This window comes from Apis florea, unplaced genomic scaffold (assembly GCF_048593485.1).
Source record: "Apis florea isolate Af1SG1 unplaced genomic scaffold, ASM4859348v1 contig_3696_pilon, whole genome shotgun sequence".
In the NCBI taxonomy this organism is placed as follows: domain Eukaryota; kingdom Metazoa; phylum Arthropoda; class Insecta; order Hymenoptera; family Apidae; genus Apis; species Apis florea.
This window is the reverse complement of record NW_028256809.1, coordinates 1823748-1842547: the sequence shown is the minus strand read 5'-3', so window position 1 is coordinate 1842547 and position 18800 is coordinate 1823748. Positions and strand designations below refer to the sequence as shown.

General features: G+C 27.8%; 1 protein-coding gene across 1 annotated transcript in view; it reads left to right on the top strand.

The window, feature by feature from the left end:
- The window catches only part of rho-5 (rhomboid-5), a 307960-nt gene that overhangs the window by 117341 nt on the left and 171819 nt on the right, over positions 1 to 18800 (top strand). The gene's annotated exons all lie outside the window — the stretch shown is intronic.

Genomic DNA, 18800 nt, shown 5'->3' with positions numbered 1-18800 from the left:
CCTTGAATTTCAAGTATGTCATTTTTATTATTAAAAATAGAGTGGATGTAATAATTGCCACATTATTTATTTTATTATAAAAAATAATTTGATAATAGTGCATGATAAATTCTTTTGAATTAATTAGAAAATTTAGAATATACAAGTATTAATACAAGATTATAATTTGAAGGGGTTTCGCTAAGGAATTTCAAATAAAATCATCAAAATTTATATTAAATTTATTCATTATAAATGAAGTCTGCTGAATAAAAATATAATAGTACAAGATTATTGTTGTATATAAAATTATTATTTAGTACTTTATTTATTATTAAATTGTGCCAATTTAAATTCAATTAGATGAAACGAGAATAGAATATTTTCCAAATATTATATTTGATATAATACAATTTTAATATAAATTGTACAAAATATAATTACAATATAGTTTCATTTTTTCATTACATCTTTTTGATTCTTACATATGAAAGAGTCAATATATTTCTCATTTCAATTTTATGTTACATTTTTTTCTAAGAACATTTAAAATCCTCTTGCTCGATAAAGTTAAGAAATCAAAGAAATAAGAATTCAAGGATCATTGCAGAGTTAAACGAATCGTTTCACAGCTATTATCCTATGCCCATTGATTCCATATTGAATTTCTGATCCGAAACAAACTTGGAAAATAAAGTTTCACGATCATATTTCACGTCTCAGATTTTCCATCGTAAATAATGGCTGAAAGAAGAAGAAGGAAGAAAGAGAAGGGATGCTTAAAAGCAAGGATCACGCAATAGGCTTGAACAAACTTCGAAGACCTTTATTATGTTTCATCTTTCATGCATGAGAATTTTCATTCGTTTTAGCCTAGTTTTCGTGGCAAGTTTCATCCTCTCATGTCTATCTTTCCATGTTAACAACCCGAAAGATCAACACGTTGAAAGTTCGATACCGGGATTAACGAGACGATTAGTAGAGAGACGTACTTCTAAAATTAGGGGAGTTAGAATTACAGCCATGTAATCGATGACACAATTTGCGTTTTAATTTGTTCTTTTGAAATAGATTTATTGATATGGAAGAAACGTTAAGAAACAAACTGATCGTTTGCTAATAAATATATTTAATTATAATTTATATTTCTTCAAAATTGGTTGGAAGTAAAATTAGCATAGAGATAATGTACATCAATGAAAAATAAGTTTTTTTTCTAAATGTTTGCTTGCATAAGAATCGAGTAGAGAAAGTATAGAAAAAATTGATTCTTTCTCAATTCTTGTCAGTAAGTGTAAATCTGATAGAAGTTGAATCTCTTACTTTGTATTTGATATTTCTGTTCAATATAATAGTGGAAATGAATGGAAATTTCTTATAACTTTATCTATATTTTATTTTAATAACTTGAGTATTATCTTATTATTGTTAGTGATAGGAAAGAAATTATTTAATATGATAAGCAAGAAAATTTTTTGAGGTTATGTTTCTCGAGGCTTCATAGACATCAATATTTCTTTTTTAAAATAAGGCTTTTATCGTCATAATAGATTCAGTGATTAAAAGTAAGAAAAAATACAATCAATCTTCTTATAACAATCTTCTTAATTCTTGTTGTATCGAAATTGTGTTAAGTGAAACTAAAACTAATACAAATCAGAAAAATATTAACAATAAGTTTATCGTTAATGTTCGGAACGAATTAATTTTAAAATTAATTAAAATTAGAAAACTTAAAATTAATTATATAAATTTTATTGTATAAGAATTATCGTAATTTTTGTATTCCATTGGAATCGTGTTATAAGAGAAGATTGATCGTATTTAAGAACAATATACGAATAGTAAAACTACTGGAATAAAAGAATTGGCGAGGGAAAATTTATTTAAAAAACTATTCAATGAATGATGTTCACTTGGACAGATATCTGCGGCTTATGAAAAATTTCATAAAGGGATCATAAATTCGATTTCTTTGATGGAAAATGAAAATATTATGAATGTGAAAAAAAAAAAAAAGTAGTGGAAAAAATTGAGGGATTAAAGCTGGTTTAACATTGTTTATGGAAGCTGTTTCGTTAAAGAAAAAAAGGAACTTGAACGGAATAATTTTCCAATGGAATGCGTTTGCCAACTTTCATCCTGATGAGAACATTTTTCGTTGGAGTATTATTATTGAGCTGTTTAAACTCTGGGATTTCTGATCAAATATTTATACGGTTCATTTGCTTGACGTGGTTTAATCGTGATTATATTATTTTAACAATATTTTGTATTTGTTACTTTGCTTTCCTCGTTCATCGATGAGCAAACCACGTAAGTTCATTAACACATTCAGGCACAATACTTTTATAAGAAATTATTATTCCTAATTTAATTTTTTTTTTTATTCTTTGACGAATTTTACAGATTTACAGATATTTTTTCAATGATGGAATATTTTGGTGAAAATTGAAAAGGTATATATAAATATGAGATTTCTTATAATATTTTAAAACAATAACGAAATAAAAAAAAAATTTTAATTTGAAAAAAATTTTTTTGATAAATAGTATTAATTAAAATACTTATAAATATTTTTGTATATTTATTCTTTTTTTTAAATTATTGACTTGATCTTTTTTCTATACATTTTATTTTATTTCTTTATTTTTTTAATAAGAAAATTATAAATGTTTAAATTTTAGAAATAGTATCAATGAATTCGAGCAATAAGATTATTGATTTTACAAGAAACTAACTTTTATTTCACAGGATTTAATTTTATTTTTATTCTATATATTCATATGTATATTTTTTTTAATTTCAATTACGAAAACATTTTTAAAATGCTAAATTAAGTTGTTTACCGTTACCCAAAATCGATCGTACATCACTTTAATAATACATTATTAATGTCAATTTATTTTTTTTTTTTCATTTTTGAACAGATTTTATAAATTTACAAATATTCTTTAGATTATTATTCATTATTATTATTCGCTCTTTATATTTTTAAACTATAATACATTAGTTTAATAACACATTGCTAGGATTTAATTTTCTTTTCATTTTTTAAAAAAAAAAGATTAGTTAAGATTAACAAGAAAAATTTTTTATCAACATTTGACAATAGTTTTCATCGATTTTCGAAATTAACATTTTACCATTTTCCATCAGTGATGATGCATAAAATGAATGAAACTAGCGAGACTACTACGGCATAGAGGAAATTCCGATGGAACCGAATTGAATATTACGCATACGTAAGGGACGGTGAGCTAAACTCTGAAACTCTTTGAATATTACAAAGTATGGATGATTTATCAAAATCTAAAATGCTAAACAGTTAGTATCTCTGTTTGCATAATTGTACGAAGCAATGCAGCCTCTGGATGCAGTCATGAATTCATTATTCGATGCTATTGTAGAAATTTAAAAAGTCCTTTGAATCCTGATCTACATGAGAAATTACATTTCTTTTTTTTTTTTTTACTAATTTATAGTAATATTTATTCAACAATATTTTACGAGAGAAGAAGCAAGTTTTTTTTAAAAATGCTTCAATTTTAAATATTTTTAAAATATTCAATACAATTTTTATGAATTTATATATCGTTGATTTTTGAAAAAAATTAAAAAGATCAATTAAAGAAACAAAATCTTGGCTCAAAGGAATGTTATATTTGTTATTATTTTTCCTTCTTCCAGATTCCAAATTTCAATAATCTTGCTTATAAAAATCCAAGCAAAGTCATTAAAGTAATCTACAATCTAAGATTCATTGACAAGAAGAAATTATCAATAATATCAAGTTTATAACAATAGATATTTATTACATTTCCCCAATAAATAACGCTTCTATTAAAAATTTCAACTTTAAAAAATCTTTAATTTCAATTCGATTGCTCAACTTCGATGATCTGTCAAAACCTTCAAGATCAAATAAACGTAAAATTCATGGTGTCTTTTTTTATATCAAACACAAAATTTCAACACTAAGTATAATCTATATAATAATTAATTCACAATGTTCGTATTCGATTCGAATCGTGCGAAACACAATGGCCAGAGCATTTGTTCGTATTTAAATGGAAGCCGTTCCATCAACAAATCAATTTTCCACAAGGCGTTCGTGAAAGAAGACCAATCGATCGATCCAAGATACAACAAGGGCACGGCAAACAGGGTTCTGTTTAATTAAACACCTCGTTGCCTTGCCAAGCGTTCAAAGCACCCGCACGGCCACGCGAAGCGCAAACACTCGAAACACAGAGGGAAACGTTTTCGCATCGATTTGCGGGAACCGCACGCAAGAAGACTACACGCTTTCGCGAAATTATTTCGACAAGATTGTAGCAAGTTGGGGAAACTCGAAATAATAATGATAAGCAATAAAGAAAACCTGTACAAAATTGTGTATTGCGTTTGGTTTGCCCAAAAAGTTATATATTTTTATGAAAATATAATTTAAATATTCATTCCATGTATGTAGTTAAAATATCTTATTCAGTATTCTATTATAATTCAAGATATGTTAAAATATTTAAAGTTCCATACGTCTTTCAACTTGAAAATGAAACAAGAAAAGTTTTGATAGTAAAAGTATCTGATCTAATACTTTATAATTCAAGGTATATCAAAAATCATATGAATCATTTATTTTCTTTTTCTTTCTTTAAATTTTCATAAGCATGAAAGTAATATAAATATATCCTGTTATCTCAAGTTAAAATATCTGACTTAATATTTTATCAAGATTCAAGAAAATGAATTAAAATGTTTGAAGCTTTACGTTGCTCTTTTTAACTTTGTAATTAGAAAGCTTTGTAGATCTAATTTAGAATTAAATCCTTATTTTTTCCAACAACAAATATAGCGCAAAAGAAATTATAATCCTTTTTCAACAATTTCATTTTCAAAATAATATGTTATACATGAAGAGAACAACATGTAACTTTATATATATTTAATTGCCTCTCAAAATATTCTAATTATCCCCCTAAAAAGCTCCAATCAATGAATATCAACAAATATCTGCACAAGATTTTAATTTTTCAAAATTCAAAACGATTTTAATTTAATCAACGAACGATCCATTATAGTACAAAGTATTTCATCTTAATCGATGAGACATTGAAAAACTGACTGCTCAAACGGCTGATGGATACTTTTGTTCTCGATTTCCGCATCTCATCAATCCTCTTGGGGTAAATCACGAATTAATCTGGGCGACTGTAACAGGCTCGATGATACGGGAGGGTGGTTTAACATCGTAGAGGGTGAAGGCTCGTTGGGCCAGGCACAGTTGGTTGGAGCGAGGCGGAAGTCATAAGGGGAGCCAGGCATTGTCTTCCGGAGGCAAGGAGGTTCCACGTGCTGTTGGCAACTTGGATAATTATGTCGTGTCCGCGACTCCAGCCAATCCTGTCACACGAAATTGCAACCCGACACCGGCCCTTCCCCACCACCCTGAAACCTGCTGCCACGATATACATATAGAGGGCAGGAGAAGATTGGACCAAATGCGAAAACAAGAAGAGTAAAAGTCTTTTCGCTCGGGGATTCATTTTCGAGGAAATCAAATTTGAATTGGAAATTGTGAAATTGTGGAAAAATTCACATAGGTGGATTTCATTAATTGGAAAGTTATTTATGGTTTGAATAAATACAGCTTTTCTGGAAATGTTAAAAGTATATGTACATATATATAGGATGTTGAATAGAATTGTACATAGGATGGTGTATTTGGAAAACATCTTTGGAGATTCTGGAAATACCAAATCAAACACGAAAACAAGAATGTTAAATTGTAAGACAGAGCTTGTTGTCGTGCTCTGTTTGACACAAACTTTAATTATCATGTTTATTAATAAATAAGTCTGATATTTTTGCATATCAAACTTCGTTAATCTTGCCAAATTTATCTGAATCTTTAGAATCTTTCAAAAATGTTCTACGAATATACCAACATTCTCTATATTGTCTTGGATATACCGTATCTATTTCTATATTTCAATTATCATATCATATTATATTTAAAAACGAGAATTTAAAGGAAGGTATTTATTTTTAGAATAATCTTTCTTTCGAACGAGAAAAATATTATTTTTTTTTTCCACATATATAGAATCAACCCCCCCCTCCTTTCTCCGTGTTTTGTACTCGTTGCTTTCAATTAAGCCTTTTATTCGGCACCCTCCTGAAAATTGCCCGCTCCTGAATCGACCTACGAATGGTCCGTGTTTTGAAAACAGGACGATTATGGTTATTAAATGGTCGTCCCCTTTTCATCCCAGCTTCTACCCTCGTGCATCTACAGTGCGATATTAAAATCGTGTGGCCAATCCCCAACTCTATCGAGAAGAAGGTGAGAGGGGAGGAGGGGGGAGAGGGGGGGAGGGGGCAAATTTTTCCGCCTGGAATGGAACTCGATTAACGAAATTGGACGACGACGTCGCAGGTGCTGTTAATGATGACTTATTTTGATTGGTCGCGGGGAATATTGCCACTTACTTGAGCTCCAACTCGAGGGACATTTGCCAAGCAATTCCATTTAAATAGGAGAGAAATAGGAAAGGGGCCATTCTTAGACCACCGGCAATATTTTCGAATGGTATTTCTCAGCTCTCCTTGCAACCCTTCCTCGAATATCTCTTCAGATACGAGATTGAATAATCATTGAAAAAATTAGTTCAGGAAAATGATCGATTCTGATGATGTTGAAAAGTATTCAGACACGTGTTTATTTCTGACAAGATGTATTTTGATTTCTAAATTGTGTAAAAGAATCTGCAACGATTAATATATCATAATTAATTTTTGAAGAATGGATCAATAGAGAGGATTATAATAATAAAGAGAATTTCTTTACTGTACTTCAGAAGCTGTATTTCTCAGAGATTGTTTCATTTATTATTATTTATTGTTATTTATAAAAATAAATACAAAGAGGCTGAACTCATATCAATAATGGATAAAAGTATTAGTTTATTCTTTAAAAGTATAATTAGAATAAATTTCTTAAAATTGGATCAATAGTCTTGAATTCTTTTTTTTATAAGAAGAATTAGTTTAATACAAATGAAAAAAAATGTTTGGAAATGGATTTGGACATGATCCAAAATGACAGGTTTTTTTCAGAAATATTTTCGTAATAAATCTAAAGATTTTTTTACATTTTTCGATTCCTGTCGTTTGTTTCTGCATCAACTGATTTCGATGAAATTTCGAAACATATGTGCTGAAATAAATCTATAAATCTGAAATATACCGTAGATATAAATCTACAAAATGTATGTTTCAAATTTTTATTACAGGCCCAGGTAGAGACAGTTTTTACTTTTTTTTTCTTTTACAAAATTTTTTTTTACGCGTTATACGGTAATCCTTTCATCTTCTCAAAAAAAAAAAAAAAACTTCAAATCTTTTCCAATGTTAAAAAACTTATTCTGTTCTAATTGATGGATTTATATTTTAACAGTTTTCACAATGGAATATTCTTACTATTATTTTTAATAGGATCTTTCGTTTCATTAAGCTTTTCATATATATTCATTACAAAAAAAAAATCCTCTTAATTTTTGTTACCTTGGAGGATCTAATCCTATTAATCTCGAAATGGATTAAATAAGTTCAATTCTACTGATCGATATATGTATAGCAATATGTATCGTCCAAATAATTTTCATTATGTTAATTTTGTTAATCGATACAATTGATTACACACTCTACTATTATCATCCAAGATGAATTATGATAATTAAAAATTAATATTAAGTTGTTAGTTATTAAGATATTTATATGTAATGGAACGATCCTCGAGTTGATCCTATCGCAAAAAATATGGCGGCCAAGCCTAACCTAACCTCTTCGATCGGTTTGGATTATTGAGATGTGCTATAGAACTCGATAATCGTTGAATTTGCTCGTTTTAATCCTCTAGAATTTAATTTTTTTGCGACTCGTTTGACGAAGAAATTATAGCCGAGATACGAATACGAGCTTTCCTTTTTTTCTCTAAACTGAACGAAACTGGGTCGAAAGATGTTTTTAAATGGAACGGCGACATTTCTGAAAGCTTTTGAAAGTTGACGGCTGGATAGTCGTGTCAAAGTGTGAATCACGTTTTATACCTTTCGTTTCCTTTTCTTTTCCCTCCCTTTTTCTTCTCTCTCTCTCTCTCTCTCTCTCTCTCTCTCTCTCTCTCTCTCTCTCTCTCTCTCTCTCTCTCTCTCTCTCTCTCTCTCTCTCTCTCTCTCTCTCTCTCTCTCGAATACTTCTATTCCTTTGAAAGGAGCAATCGAGTTAATCGTCGCTCGAATTTCGAAGTCCTAATTATGCGTACTGGATGGGAATCCAACTAGTCGGTTTAATTACTCCCGATAATCGAGTAGATCCTTCCTAACCTCCTTCTCAAAGGATCCTGCAGAACAGATTGGACCGACTCGAGGTGCTATTCTCGACATCGAACCGGAAATCAGAGAATATAAATGAGAGACACCTTCGAGGCGCCATGATTCCTGTTCGAGTAGAACTTTCTCGTTGAAACGCCGAGAGCAAGATTGCTTGAATTATTTCGAAATTCTCGAAATTTTGGCGTTTCTCTAATCTTTTTACAAATTTACTTTGAGCTTGTCTTTTTCAAAATTTGTCAAACTTTTGAAATTTTGAAATTTTCTTGCTTTTTCAATTTATGTACATTTTACGTTATCTTTCAAATTCATATAATTCAATTGAATTATAAGTCTGTTAATAAAGTAGAGAATAAAAGTGCTTGAATTATCTTTTCGAAATTTTGATGTAAGTTTAAATCAAAAAATCTTTGTATTTTGAAGATTATGATGAATTATAATGAATAACATGCTAAAGAAAAGATTAGATATAGACAAATATATTTTATATTATACATTATCCTTCTAAGATTTAAAACAGATTTTGGTTAAGTTTAATGTAAATTTAGATAAAATATAAGCTCAAGTTTAATTTAGCTTATGTTAGATTAAATTAGATAACAACAGCAATTACGATTTTGTTTAAAGTTTTAAAATACATTTTTATATTATTTAATATTAATTTAATGATAATCTAAAATAAAAATTCGGTTTCATATTTCTATGATAATAAATAATGAGCAATGATTATAATCTTTTGATCAATAAAAATAACGAAGCCAAAATATATCAAAATTGTTAGAAAGATCTTTTAGATTATATAATATCTAATAAAATTTTATAAAAGATATTAAAAAATGTTATTAATATATAATAAAATAAATAATTAATATTTTTATCGATATTTCGAAATCAAGCAATGAATGAATATGTGTGAAGGAAAATTATTCAAAATCTTTTACTAATTTTCCAACTTTTTTCGTTTTTGAAACATTTATCATTACTTTCGTAACCTTGTGTGTATTCTTCGACAAATAATAATGTTCATACGAACGAAATCATCGAATATTTTTTTCTTCTTCCAACGTTCGAAAGTGAGTTTAAAATAGATTTGAAATGAAATCATCTGAATGAATGATAGTCAAATGAAATCGGGCTAAGGAAGTAATTCGTATGCAGAAGGAATTCTTGATCCAAACGATATTTCTTTGGAATAAGTCGTGATATCGTCCCTTTCGTATTCCATTAAATAAAATTTACGAATATTTGAATCAGATTTATAAATGATTTAATGCATACAATAATTCACACAATGAGAAACATTAAAATGAAAAATATAACTGAATAAAAAGGTTATTCTTCAATGCTGCTATGCTGAAACTTTATAAATAAGAGAAGATTACAAGGTTCGATAATTCATGTAAAATTAAAAGATTAATTTATAACTAAGTTAGAATGCTGCAATTATTCTTATAGCGAGGCCATTACAAGTTGAACATAATGGAACGTCAGAAATTACACGCAACATCAAGCCATTGTCATGGCAACGGCGTTGGCTTCTCTGTGGTCACTACATAAACTAAAGCGGGTGGCTTGCAGGGGTGGAAACTCTGTCCAGGGGGTGGCTTTACTACTCCATAAATCGCAAGACATCGGGTCGGCCGTGTTTGTGACATTATCGAATTCAGTGTGCAACCAGATATTTATTACACGTGCAATAATTTACAACCGCACTCTGTTCATTTCTTATTACAAAACTTCTTTGTCTTCCAATTTCTGGAAATTGAAAAATACGTTTAAAGAATGAAACGGTACGATATATGTACGCCATATTTTAGAATTATGAAATTTATTTTAAAAAATAGAGAAAAAGATTGACTTTTTAGAATTTTTCATAAACAAATATTCGATTATGAGAAGTTTGTAAAAATAATATGTTGAAAATTTTAAAAAAACGTTATATAAGAAAATCAGCAAGCAAAAACTTGACAAATATAAATTGTTTTAAGTATTTTTCATTACTTATTTTATTCGAATTATTGGTAAGAAGATAGAAAACATATTCAAGCTTCGATTTTAATTTTTATTTGCATTACTTTTCATTTATTTTGTTCTATTCTTATTTCTCTTCATTTTACAAATATACCAGTCATCGTGAAAATCAGAGAAAGATATCTTCGTCGTTAATAATTGTGTGAAAGATTATTCTTCGCTATTAAACTATTCGTTTTGAGATCAAAGTGAAGCAATCTTTGAATCGATACCCTTTGAATTTGAATTATTTAACGATTCAAGTCATTCCTAAGGGATACGTGTGTTCCATCACAGTTTAGAGTAAACCATTCGCTTAGTATAATGAATACTAATACGTCTCTTGCATCGAGCTAAGTCTAGATAAAGGAGACTGACATCCCTTGTTAGTTTGTCGTTGATTGAGCAGGGTATGCCGGAAGAGGCGAAACTTTTAATTAGTTACTGATCCCTCGGACAATATAATTCCTTCCTGCGGAAGGGGAGCATGACAGAAATAAATTGAAATTGCTTCACTCTTACCGATTTAACATACTTTTGCCTAATTAATTTGGCTTAACGATTGAGAAAAATCGTTTCGATCGAACGACTAAATTCTCTAGTCTTCTAAATGGATCACTTAATTCAACCGATCCGAAAAAGGGATGAATATCCTTCTATTGGATAATTGGTTTTTCGGATAATTTCAAAAATGGAAGAGATAATCTTATCCATTCTATGGACAAATTTTGGAAAAATCTGTGTTATCGGATTATACGAGATGTAGAGTTATCGGATTATTTAAATTGGTCTTCGTAATTGTTAAAATTATAAAAACTTTTGCAAATTGACATTGACTTTTGTAATGCTTAGAAAATGAAATATTATAATATCATAATAAATGTATAAATATGAATATACATATATATACAGGATAATTATATAATTGAAAATTTGTTTATAATATATTTTATATATATTTATGCATATATTTTATATTAATAATCTGACTCTAATCTTCTAAAATTTCTTTATTATATTATTTATTTGGTAATATTAAAGTAGTCTAGTTTTTTTAATACATTATTAGCATTCATATTTTTGATGAATTAATTCCTAATCTAGTTCGAACATAACCTAACTCTGATTTTTTGAAAGAATATTATTGCGCATTATTTATCGTAATTAATGACATAATCTAACTTACATTATTAATATTACATAGAATTTCTTTAATTCCATATAAATATGAATATAAATTTGTGTATTAGTTACGATTTATAATCTAATATTTTAATTAAGAATCTTGAAAGATTTTTATGTATCTCGACGAATAAATATATTACTTTTATTTAATAGACAACGCTTTAGAAATATACACGAGCACCACTTTGTGAAATAAATCGAATAGATTAAATGGAATATTATCTATGCAACGGAGTTATCTGGAACATCAACCAGCAATCCCTTTCAGCCTCATACTCCTTTGTGCATTATTCTTTATCTTATTTTTCACCTGTGTTATTATTTATCTCGAAAACCTCTTGATATTTTCATAGAGCAGAAAAGTTCTTTATCATAGCTGACAGTTTCCATTAGCAATACCAATTTCACCTTCTTTGCAATCCTTCTCTGCGATCATTTCCACCCATTTCTGTTTCGAATCACTCGAAGCGATCTCCACTTAGTTATGCAAGCGTGTATCGATGAGAATGGCGATTGTTCCAACTGTTAAGCTAATTGTAATTCGTCCAAATCCACGTTAACCTGCTGCATGCGAGAGACGGTTTAGGCATTCAACCTTCGATACTATATCTTTTGACGAGCGGAATAGACGGAAGCGCGCGGAACTCCTGGAGAACTTTCCTCGAGTTAATCCGCTTGGAGGATCAAGGCCTTTGATGCGTTTCGAAACTCGTCTGATGGGACACGTCGAGACATTTTTCATGGAAAACGAAGCGTGCACGGGTTCCTTCCCCTATGAAATTTATTAAATTTCTAACTATCTGTGTCACTTTTCAAACCTTGATTCCGCGGGAGCAGCTTTAATTATTCGAGGTAATTAAATCTGAATAACTTTAACCATCTTCTTATTCGAATTGTTCGTTGAAAGTGTAATGAGATATAGTTGATTATGAATATTATTTCTTTGAAAACCTTAAGAAAATTTGAAATATATATCTCGTAATAAATGTCATTGTGCCGTTAAAAAATGTACATCAATTGAAAAATCTAATTAAAAGTTAGGTTTAGAATTTTGAAAAAATAAAAATTCTTTCCTTGCATACTCTAACAATATTCTAAATTAGAAAACGTACAAATTTTAAAAATAATATAAAAATTGTAAAACCAAAAACTCGAAAGTTTCGATATTTAAATTAATTAATTAAGGGAATAGCATATCTTTAATAATATTCCATCGAAAAAATTATTCTAAAACGAAAAAAATACAAAATCCTGATTTACACATTGTCCAGATCAACTTCCGAAAACTTTTGATTCCCAAAGGGAGGAAGGGATCATCGTTGAAAAGTAATTAACCATCGTCATTATCGCTAAGGTGACGACGTTGATACTCGGTCGTTAGAGTTTCTGCGTATGGAACTAACTACATCGGAGTGTTTCTGTGAATTCTGACCCTCCTGGACACATTTATGGACAGGGTAATGGCAGAATTGTCGGAGGGGAAATGCCACGGAATAGGATTGCGATGGGCTAGCGCGAATATTCTGTTATAACTGCGAGGAAACCCGCAGGATCCGGCTGCGGCGATCCTTGTATTATCCTCGATGCATTTCTACGCTTCACGATTGAGACACAGAGATCATTGCCATAATCGTGCACACAAGATAGCCATCGTGGATTTGATATTTCGTCTCGGTTCAGATGAGCTTTTAGCTTGATAAACGATTTGGAAACGATTAACGCGAATCACTCGATGTTGTTTTAAGGATCTTGTATTTTTGAATTTTCATTGCCTAACGAAAGTATCGGAATTTCTGCCTGTTTGACTCTGAGAGACTTTTGGTAGATTGGAAATATCAAAATGTATACAGTGTATCGTGTTTCTTGTATTTGGATAATTAAATTATTTATATATTTGTATTTCTAATACAATTTGTGAGGTATATATATGTGTATTTTATTTCGTTGTGTACATATATGTCCAGTCAAAAGTTTATATTATTGTATTTGGTTCACACTGGTTCACAAAAATGAAATAAAAAATTTAAAAAATATAATGGAATATAATATATGCTGATTAATAAATTATTTAAAGTAAAAATTAATTTTGTTTATTAAGAAATAATGAAAAAAAAAACAAGTAGAAAGAGATATGTGTTAAATTTAAAAGTTTATTCTTTATGGAAGTTTATAGCACAATTATCTCACGAATGAATTTTTTAAATTATGATACTATTAAGAAGTAAAAAAAAAATTAATTTTTTCCATAGAAAATTCTACGTATTCTAAAATCTTACGTTATTATTCATTGTGTATACAGTTTTAAGCAATTTAAATTGATGTTTGATTATTGAAATCGATAATTTGGAGATTTTTAAATAATATTCCACAAATTTGTTTCTTTATAATTTCATTACGATCTTGAAAACTTGACCTTCGTAAAATGTTTGATTTTTTATTTTTTTCCGCGGTTCCAATTTTGTCCTTTTTCATTTTATATCCGATTTGTAAAACCAGAATGCTGGATTTGCTCTTGAGATTTCCACAAACTATAAATTTTTACGTGTAAAACCTTTTGCTCGTAAAACGAACAGATGCAATGCAAAAAAGTTTGAGAAGATTATTCAAATAACAGAGATAAATGTTTCGAATCGTCTAGGGTGTCTAGAAAACTTTCAAGTATTAGTTTCGATTTTACAACTATTTGTTAAAAATACCTTTTTCTGACACAATATGATGTATCTCAATTTTGAAGTGTAATTTTTATATCAAATTCAGCCAACAGTTATTAAAAAAGAAAGAAAAACGCATACTTTTATTATTTATTTTTATTAATAATTTGATCAAAATTGTTTCTATTGTTGTTAATTTTGAAAAAGTTGACGACATTTGACTTCTTTTGTATTTCTTTTTTAAAAAATAAAGATTTGCCTTGGATATTAAGAGATGAACGTTATTTATTTGCTATTACTATTTGTTTTTATTTTCTGAAGTAAAGAATTATCTAAAAAAATGTTGATTTCGATAATTTTATTATTATTATTATTATTATTAATTATCGAATTATTTATCTTTACATGAAAAAAGCGATTATTATTTAACAATAATAAAATAATAATATAATAAAATATAGTATACATAAAAGAAGTTGAAAGAAGTGAATTTAAAAATTTATTTAAAAGAATTCATATTACAAAGAATCAAATATATCAAGTTTCTTCGAAATTTTGTCACGTATTATCATATTCATTGACAAAATTTGGTCATTGGTTGTAAATGATTGACATACTATTTACGAATATTTAGAGAGAAAAAATAAATTTCTTTTTATTTACATCGAAGAAAATTATTTGTAAAACGTCGATCATTGTCATTTCGAAACACATTGCTCGTCCTTTCTAATTTATGTCGATATCCGATAACTTCGATGGCGTCCACATATTCGGTAATAAAGTTTGATAAGCCATCCATCCATCCATCAAGATGAACTACGTATAAATCATTCCTCGCTGGAACAGTGCATTGATTGAGATGAGTCTTCGTGTTTGAACAGTTATCAAAACATGTGTACGAACCCTAGCAAATTATTCAAAATCGAAAATGCAATTTACAATTGAGCTTAAATGTTTTATGTATATCGTAATTGTTTCTTCAAAATTTTTAACATTTTAACATTTAGGATTTTATTTAGAATGCGTGTAGAATTTAATACATTACATTTTTTGTGATAATAAATTATCAAGTTTTCAGTGTATCTGCGAAAATTTATTTACCAATCAAAAAAATCTAATATCTCGATATTTTTTGATCTCTCAAAATTTCATTAATTTCGTTAAATTTAAAATTAAAATCACATCTTCTTATCTTATATCAGAAAGAGTTTTAAAATTAAATTTACGTATATCGAAAATTATTTATCAACTGCAAAATAATAAACATAAAGAAAGAAAAAAATGAATCGCAATGAAAATTCAAATTGATAAATTTTCCAATTTTTTTTTTTTAATCATCCCCAGCGTATAACTCGGTCGATTGGGAGGCAATACTTTGGAATATTCCGTGATTGTCAAGGTATTTGCACGGTGCTCATAATTGTCCAGGATTTTGACCGGCCGATTGAAGCGAGCTCTCGCAAGAGAACGCATCGAATGCCAATCACCGACGTCAGGCATGTGTACATATCCCCAATGTTCGATGTACACATATCAATTTGCATTCAGTATAAATAAGTCGCGCGCATGTTGTGCCCTAAATGCGCCCGTACGGATAACTCGAATTTACCATTGTGGCGTAACGTGCAAATCAGCCGTCCGATAACACCGACAGCATCCACCTGAACAATAATATTGTCCGCAAAACAAGTGTACGTATGATTTATGTTCGTCGTGCCTGGTTAATAACGACCACTATCGTGTCGTATACCGTATATTTTAGTATTCTTAAAATTTCTTGCATGGAAAGAAAAATATAATTACACATATTATAGAGTAAATGATCTATTTATTGAATATTTAATTTGGGCTTTGAGAATTTTTGAATAGTTCGAAGATATTTTTTGATTGTTTTTTTTTTTCATATTAAAATGTTTATCTAATACTTTTTTGTTGTTTTACATATTTATTGGTAATTTTATATAATATTAAAATTTAATATTCTTAGTAATCACAATTTCTTCAATATCGTATACGATGGAATATTTATTTTCATATTTTTAACAAATATTTAAAAAGAAATTATTGCAATGATAAATGTATAGATAATTGTATAAATAAAGATTTAAGTTTTAAATATTTTAAAATATAGTAATTTAATTACTTTGTATTTTTTTACTAATTTTTAAAAAATTAATTGATTGCTTAATAATTGGAAGAATGCATGATAACCGAGCTATTTATTTTATCAGGTTTAAGAAATCATTTTCTCTATTTTTATTAGATAAAAATTTCTTTAATTTTTATAAGATTGAAATAATTTTAGCAATTCGTGAATTCTTCATTCATAAATATCAATGAATTCTCATTCTATTCAGTTTTTTTTATAATTTTTGTTATTTTTTTGTTAATTTTAAATAATTCTAATCTAAAATATTTCTGATACCATTTTTTATTTCTGATATTATAGTAGCAATTTTAATGTAAGTTTTATAAATTTTATCTAAAAATGAATCGAATGGAAACAAAAACATGAAAAATGTGTTTTATCAGCATATTTATAAAATTTTTCTAAATTATATAACGATCAAAATAAATGATACATTATTTCTAAAATTAAAATTTTTTTTCTGTATATACTTTAAAATTGTCAATTAAAAGGTATATAATATATATAAAATATTATTACAAATTTTTTTATTATTTTATAATATAAAATATTATTGCAAATTTTAAAATTAAAAATATCTACATATTAATATTATATTTATTTATATACTAATATTGCTTAAATAACGAACAAAAAATCGACAATGTAAAACAGAAATTTTCACTTTGGAAAATGAAGATAATAAATAAAAATATAATTAAAATATAAATAAAAATTTAATATTATAATTAGTCTTCTATAAATATTCCAATTAATTGATTCAATAATATTAATTAAGTAAAATAAGAATTAAAAGGAATAATATTATTTCCATGTTATTATTTCTATATTATTTATATTTCTCAGAAATAATTAAATATTTTAATTAATAATTTTCATATCAACTTCACGATTCTTTCAAATTCTCTTAAAATTGTAATTTTTTCATAGATTGTTAAATGTGACGTACTTCCTCTAATCAAATCATTGAACAATTCATTCCATCAAAGAGGCAAATTTATTCTTTTTTTTTCTTTATATCAATTTATTTCAATATAGAATATATATTCATTCAAGAATCGGATTTGAAGATCAAGAAGTTCGTTTTCGTTTCTTATCCTCTTTGTACGTTTGTGCATTTTATAGGGATATCCAAAGGGGAATTCGCGTAACAAAATGTATGCGCGTGTATCATTTCATCTCCTGTATAGAGTGGAATTCTTAAAGCAACCAAAGCATCACGACGTTTCAAGGGTTGCTGTGCGAATTTACGGAGTGTGCGCTATTTCAAATGTACACGGCGGAAATATTGAAGTTACGAGAAGCTAAAGACGCTTTTAAAATTTAAATTCTAAGAGAAAATCGCGTGTTTCGTCATATTTAGACTATGAGAGACGCGATCATCCTTTCATATTTGCTCTCGACGTTTTTTTGGACAAACGTATTATCCCTTTTCATCCTAGGATAAAAAATTTAATTTTTTCTTTCATTTCTGAAATATTAAAATCGACAGTTATTTTATATTGCTTAAAGATAATATTCTAGTATGTTAAAACATCAGCTGTTCTAAATTAATTGATTCTCTTAAAAATATCTTTATTAATCTTTTGCTAGTAAATAATTTTGAAAATATTTTGAAATTTATTTTTTTAATACGAATAAAATTATTCCAAACATATATTTATTTTTTATTAATTATTTATTAACACAAAACAATGGAAACTTGCAAAATTAACACATGTACACATTATTATTAATATATAAATAATAAATATTCCATTAAATATTCCATAACCATGAAAGAACAAAACAGAATCTAAAAACGTCCATAAGGAATTTATAATTATGAATAATTTCTTCTAGTAGAATAATTTAATCAAATAATTAAATTTCAAAATTTATTTAATTATTTCTTTACTGCACTTATAAGAAAATATGCAATCTATATTCATGAGTGTACATAATTTATAAAATACTTTATAAAGCATAAATGATAAGATTGAAAGAATGTATGGATTTCTATTTTATGGTAAAATAAGGACAAATTTCAACCACCTGTCGCGTTCAGAAGGTCTAATCAGTAACTTAGCAGATCGTCGCGTCCACCTGTCGGATTTCCTCCCGAAATGTCCGACACATTGCTAATTAATTGTCCGCAGTTTCGATCAGTCTAGGCACTATTAAATTAGGTTGCGTGCACCGCCTATGAAATTCGACGTCGATACGTTTAACAATTTCGCATCATCCTTCTTCACATAATTACATAATGAATTTAAAATTATTCAACATTTTTACTTTTTAAAGCTTCATTTTATATTTTTACTTATCATCCTTTTTTAACGATTTTTCATAATCTTTTAATATTGTATCTTTTTATTCGGAATTCTTTTTTCTTATATTGATAGTAAAAAAAATGGAAAGTATTCTATTTTTTTAAATATGCTGTTTTTTTTT